Source organism: Oryctolagus cuniculus, chromosome 14 (genome assembly GCF_964237555.1).
Source record: "Oryctolagus cuniculus chromosome 14, mOryCun1.1, whole genome shotgun sequence".
NCBI lineage: Eukaryota > Metazoa > Chordata > Mammalia > Lagomorpha > Leporidae > Oryctolagus > Oryctolagus cuniculus.
In genome coordinates this window covers 91785527-91792639 of record NC_091445.1, presented here as the reverse complement: position 1 = coordinate 91792639, position 7113 = coordinate 91785527, and the positions used below count along the sequence as shown (strand labels likewise).

At 42.0% G+C, this 7113-nt stretch overlaps 1 pseudogene; it reads left to right on the top strand.

Moving 5' to 3' along the window:
• The first annotated feature begins 4386 nt into the window (after positions 1-4386).
• Positions 4387-4949, top strand: LOC100341268 (chromobox protein homolog 3 pseudogene; annotated as a pseudogene).
• Positions 4950-7113: the final 2164 nt, after the last annotated feature.

The following is a 7113-nucleotide window of genomic DNA, read 5'->3' as shown; positions in this document are numbered from 1 at the left end:
CCAAATAGTCTTGGTCACTGGTCCCCTCCCATCTCTACGCAAACAAATCGCCAGCATTTCTTATAAAGCTGCAAATCATTGCAACAATTTCCATCTATTTCTTTTTTTATATTTATATTTTATTTTATTTAATGAACATAAATTTCCAAAGTACAGCTTATGGATTACAATAGCTCCCCCCCATAACTTCCCTCCCACCCACAACACTCCCCTCTCCCACTCCATCTATTTCTTGTCAAATTCTAAGCCCTGCTTTGTTCTATACCTATGTCAGATGCAGTCACCTCCTGGAATCCTGGGCGCCTTGTGTTCTGCCTGGACCAGTTGTCCACTGGGTCCTCCCTTGGGCACTGGCATTCTCATTTACACCTCATTCTCCTCTTCTGGCTTGGTTCATTTGTACTAGTTTTTGTTTTGTTTTGTCTACCCTCAGATTAGAAAGACTAGGAAACCTTTCCCTGATCTCTCAGCCTGGAATAAGCACCTCCAAGGGTGGAAAACCCAAGGCATCACCCTACAAGCTCACCGGTTACCCTATTATCATCATTTAGAGTTTCCTGTCCCCCTAGACCAGTTGCCCCCTGAGAACACTGAAGGCGGCATTTCATGAATCTTCTCACTGTGCGGCACGGTGAGTCTACCCCAGATCTGGGCCCAGTTCTCTCTGTAAGTGAGTGAATGGGAGGCAAGTATGTAACTTTACTTCCGTGACTCTTTTTTACCCCTATTCAATATTTCCATCGCCCCCATTATTGCCTTTCCCATCCCACCAATGAGCTGTTATAATCCTTTGCAGGACCCTACCCCTGGTGTAACTAGTGGCACTGCTCTCAGTTCTTTACTGCGATGGCTGGGATTATAATCAAGGTCAGATCCACCATTCGAACACTGTAGTGTGAGCAGTAGAATTCCCATTATAATGACTGAAAGCAGAATCTACTTGGTGAGTTAACTGTGAGAAGCTTTTTCTCTTGGGACTTCTTCCTCTTTGATTTCTCCTCTTTCAGACCCTGCTCTTGCACTTTCTTCCTTTGCTTCTGTCTTGTTGGCCTGGTCCCCTCTGACTGTTCTTTTGACTTTCAAATCGTAAGTTTTCAGCAACTTCCTGCTTCCTGTGCTAGAATTAACAATGAACAACTCCAGAAGGAACACGGAAAGATCTAGAAAAAGTGAGGAAGTAAGTCAGCGCTTACTCAGTCCATTCTTCAGGAAGAATGTATTTCATTCCCACATGGCATTTTCCCCATTCTTTTCCTCATTCAAATGAGAAAACTATTGAGTAGCAAGAGGGCAAATGTAAGACACTAGACACAGGTGAAAGACACTGAACCAAGTGGCTTTCATTTCAGGTGATCTGATCATCCTGTCCAGGTCAGAAATAAGATTTTGCAAGTATAGCCATCCAGAATGGTTGATCAGGTGCCATATGCCCCCCCCATTAGAATCCTGCCTCAAAGGATAAAATAATTAAATATTGATTTGTTCTACTTGTCTCTCATGCATGCCTCCTCCAGCTCCTGTAGAAATGGATGGTAGATAACTAGGGGGAGTGTTACAAACCTTGTATCCAAGCCATCTCTCAATATTGTTCGACCCTGGACAATGAGAGTGTCTCCCGGGCCGATGAAAGCCAATCCCTTTCCTTGTGTCTTCGACTGTAACTTACTTTGCACCATTAAGCACAATGGCCGGTTGCTTCCTTCCCTGAGAATAAAACAGGCTTAGCTGTTATCAAACCTAAAAGACATTTGTTCTCAATTTTCTCATCATTTCTCCCTCTAGTGGAGTTGAATATTTTCTATGCTTCCCTTTATTTCCAAACTTATACAAGCTGTCATCACACTTGTACAAAGGGCCACTGTCTCTACTTTCTTCCCATTTATTGACCAAGTTGTACATCTGTTACTTCCTGGAAATCAATTCTTGAAATTGCATAGGCCGTGGCCAACAGTGGCCCATCATTTGCCAATGGGATTTTTTCATTTAAGAGATATTTTCTGATATGTCTTATAGGCTTCCTTTGGTTTGGACATTGCCCTCCCTCCCTGACATCCTGTACTGATTTCACCTCATAGCTTCTCTCTCAGTCTTTTTCACCTGCCCTTCCTCCTCCACTGTCTTCCATTATGTGCTGTTACTCATGCTGAGTCTGGCATGAGCCCCAATTTCTCTCTCTCCTTCTTGTTTTCAGACAATAGTATCCGCTGCCATGTCTTTAGTTACCACTGATAGCATCTAAGTATCTTTCTATTTTTTTTTTTATTTTTATTTTTTGACAGGCAGAGTGGACAGTGAGAGAGAGAGACAGAGAGAAAGGTCTTCCTTTGCCATTGGTTCACCCTCCAATAGCCACTGCGGCCGGCGCACTGCGCTGATCCGAATCCAGGAGCCAGGTACTTATCCTGGTCTCCCATGGGGTGCAGGGCCCAAGCACTTGGGCCATCCTCCACTGCACTCCTGGGCCACAGCAGAGAGCTGGCCTGGAAGAGGGGCAACCGGGACAGAATCTGGTGCCCCGACCAGGACTAGAACCCGGTGTGCTGGCGCCGCAAGGCGGAGGATTAGCCTAGTGAGCCGTGGCGCCAGCTGTTAAGTATCTTTCAAAACCTTGATTTCATCCTGAGATTTAGGTCCATATTTCTAAACTCATACAGAATATTTCATCAAAATATCCTAAGGCAATTGAAATTAAAACTTTTCAAACTTAATCTCATTGTCTGCCCCTAAACACTCTCTACATTACCAAATCCTTTATGGAACTAATATGATTTACTATTGTTATTTGATAACTACTGAAAATTTTACAGTTTACCACCAGGTCCTATAGAGGGGGTAAGGAATCCTGGTTGAACTGTGAAACATTTTCAGGTGAGTGTGGAGCTTAGTTCATCAATGGAAGCTGGAGTAAGTGAAGGTTCAACATAAACAGAGCATCTGGGTTCTATCCAGGAGGAGTGAGGCATCGACACAGCATTAGGAAGGAAAGAAGGAACCACAGGTAGAATAAGGACCTGGGCTATAAATTGGTGGAGAGGACTTAGTGAGAGACAGTCAGGGTCAGGTAGCTGAAACAGATCAGGTCATTGCAAATTCACCTCATGCGTGATGCAAGGTGAGCCCTCCTAGCTCTCAGTAAAGTCTTCTACCAAATTTAGCAACTGCCCTAGATAACAGAAATAAAATAGGAAAATTATTCATTGGACCTAGGATGGTATCAGGGCAGTGATGTAAGGACCACTTCAATGTACACAAAAGGCAATCAAGTGCGTAGAGGTAGTTTATTGACAGCAAAGCTACGTTCCGTGTGTGGAAAGATGTGGGAGATATTTTCACTGTTCCACAGTTGTTGGAATCAAGATTGAAATCGATCAGTCTTGCATGTCATGTGGTCAGGAAAGCTCCACTGGCCAGGGTTTCCTTTATCTGAGTTGCAGCTTGTTCTCAGTAAACTGCCCAAGCCACATCAGACGCAGGGAGACTCACCACCAACTTCTGCTCCCTCAGCCTGGGCTGCTCATGGACCTGTTGCTGCTCATCCCATTCTTCACCCTTCTCTGCCCTGTCTCCGTCACACACCTGATCACTGTGGACTGCATTTCCCATCCTCCCAAGACAGTTTTGTTCTGGCAGAACCCATGTAGCAGAAAGCCAGCAGGAAGTGGGAGGGTGAGGGAAGGGAGCAACCATGCATTTCTATCCCTCCTCCTTTCTTTGGGGGAGTCAGCAGAGGCCAGATCCCCCTCTGTCTTGCAGTGGAATTTCATATTTGCGCTTACCACTGGGGGACCCAGTGCGCTGGCTTCCAGTGACTGACGCTATATCCTAGGGTGGCAGCAGCTGCCTGCTGTGGTTCATCTCTAGGTGGTCTCATCAACTCCAGTTTGGATTCCAAACATTTGCTGGATACATTCAACAACACAGTTCACTTTTTCCTTGTTTAAAAACACACAAAAGAGTCATGTTTGTCTTATTTAGACCCTCACTGAAAAACTACTTTTACCTAGAATTTCCCTGTAAGCCCAAATGAGAAATGCATGCTTGTGTTTCACTTTAGATGTTATATTTCAATAAATATCATCCTTGTATTTAATGTTAAAAGGATATCTGAAGCTTAAGTGTAAAATGTCTTCCAAACATGTCAAGGATAAAATAGATAGTGAATATAAATGTTTTATTTAACACTCTGAGTAAACAGGGAAAGGCAATAAAGTCTTTCATTCATCCATCGTTACTGCATCCACCCACTTATTTAACAAACACCTACTAGCACCTTTCATGAAACAGAAAATCCCCCCTTTGGGAGGTACACAGGGCCAGAGACCACTGCATACCTGTGACCCAGAGCAGCCGGCAGAGGTGAATAGCTCTTCAAGTCTGCAATAAAAAATGGCTTCGAATAAAACTATATTGCAAAAAATGGGAACAAAAAAAATGGGATGGAAAGTGTAAAAAGGTCGAAGAGGCAAAGACTGAAAAAGCTGTGTTCTAGAAAACACTGGACCGAGGTGTAGTGAGTGGGAAGGTAAAATATTTCCTGAAGTGGGAGATGGAGAATTTCCTGAAGATGCTGACAACACTTGGGAACCTGAAGAAAATTAAACTGTCCAGAGTTCATTGAAATATTTCTTAATTCTCAAAAAGCTGTAAAGGAAAAGATGGTACAAAAAAAGAAAATTTTTGTCTCACGGTTGAATCTGTTGATAGCAAATAAAGAAGAAAAGAGATACTACTGACAAACAAAGAGGCTTTGCCAGAGGTCTTGATCCTGAACAAATAATTGGTTCCACGGACAGCAGTGGAGAATTGATGTTTCTCAGAAATGGGAAGATTCAGATGAGGCTGAGGTAGTGCTGGAAAAACAGGCAAATATGCAGTGTCTTCAGGTTGTAATTGCTTTTTATGAAGAGAGCCTAACATGGCATTGTTGTCTAGAAGATGAAGGTCAGTAATTGTTTTGCATATAAAATCAGGGTCTTGGTTTTTTATTTACTAGCGTGAATAAACAACTGTGTTCTAATGAAAATCAAATTTGATACATTGGTTTGATACATTGATATATTGGTTTCAGGGGAGTTGTGGAATTATTTTTGTTTCTTTTATACCAGTAGCATTGGCTACTTCTAACAAAAGCTGTCTATAGTTCTTCCTTTATCAGAACATTCCTGCCCTAGACAGCAGCTTTGGTGAATATTGGGAAAAATTTCCACAGTCAATATTCAACCAGAACTTGATTTTTAAATGCCTAAGGACCATTTTGGGTTTTTTTTTAATTGTTTACATAAAGTACATATATAAATGGTTTTCATTTCTTTGTTTTTAAACATTCACCATAAGAAGAATCATAGGAAGATTCATGTTTCTGAGATGTCACCATTTTTGAGCAATCTAAGAAATTAGGCCCTTCAAGTTAAACTGAAAATTTTCCTGAAGCCATAAACTTTCTAATTAAATAATGATTATAAGTCATTTGGACAGGTTAATTTAGATAATTTAAAATAAGGCATATCAGCATTCATATCTAAATCTATAGTCATAAATGCAATGACTTATTATATAGTCAAAAACCTTATTGTACTAACAATCTCCACACCCCGGTGAGAAAAGTAGATGTCCTGGTGTGCTGAAATAAGCTTAACAAGTTAAGTGGACATTTGAGAATCTCTTCTGGCGAGTCTTTTTTTTTTTTTTTTAAGATTTATTTATGTATATGAAAGTCAGAGTTACACAGAGAGAGAGGTCTTCCATCCAGTGGTTCACTCAGTTGGCCAAAATGGCCGATCCAAAGCCAGGAGCCGGAGCTTCTTCTGGGTCTCCCATGTGGGTGCAGGGGCCCAAGGACTTGTGCCATCTTCTACTGCTTTCCCAGGCCATAGCAGAGAGCTGGACTGGAAGAGGAGCAGGCGGGTCTCGAATGGGCACCCATATGGGATGCTGACGCTTCAGGCCAGGGTGTTAACCCGCTGAGCCATCAGCGCTGGCCCCATTCTGGTGAGTCTACTAAAGTAAAAAAATCCCTGTGCTATATTGAGTAAAAGACATGACTCATGGAATGTCTAAGCCTTGGCTCATGAAAACTTGCTCAGATGGTTAGGGACATGAGAAGTTGAGGGCCTGCTGGCAAAGAGGGTAAACAAGCTATTGTGATCTAAATTGTGGACTTCATGTTCTTTTTTCTTTGTCTTACTTCGTCCCTTACATGTAGACTCCATTTTTGTGGTATTTGGGTTACTGTTAGCAGATGCCAGGAAGAGCAATAACTCCGCAGTAATCAGAATGTTACCCAACTGCATGTTGTTTACTTTATTGTAAATATTGTTGAATAGTAGTCAATAAATAGTTTTATATTTAATTTTTTTTACTTTGGTGAAAGGATTAGAGGATCCATGCTCAGGGATAGGTGATAGTTAAAAAGCACCCCATGGGAGACCAGGATAAGTACCTGGCTCCTGCCATCAGATCAGCGCGGTGCGCTGGCCACAGTGCACCAGCTGTGCAGGCCATTGGAGGGTGAACCAACGGCAAAGGAAGACCTTTCTCTCTGTCTCTCTCTCTCACTGTCCACTCTGCCTGTCAAAAAAAATAAATAAATAAAAGCAAACACATGCAATCAGTTCCTGCCTCTGAGGAGTTCCCATTCAAGTGCAGGAAACATAAATAAGTAATTTCTATGACTTGTGTATCCCATAGACAGCCATCTGGAAAAGAAAGGGGCCCCCAAGCCATTCCTCATTGCAGAGACAGACATGGAATTTTAAATAAATATTTACTATCTCAGGATGTTTACTGAAACTCCATTTTCTGCATCTTCTCTTTGGCTTGCTTAAGCCTGTGTGATGTTGACACCCCCTCCAGGGTAAGCCCTGAATGCTCATGGCCTTTGAAGGAGTGGGGTCTATGTTTCTATGTTTTTGTGTTAATTTCTCTGATCCTACAACAGATAAATGTGTGCTCTGGCAAAGTAGCAAAGCATCCACATCGTGAGACTTTTTCTTAATTGACTACATCATTTTTTTCCCTCCAATTTACTGTATATTTCCCAGAACAGATCTACATTTAAATTTGATGTTTCACAGACTTATCTGTGAATCACCAAACACACCATTTCATCTGATT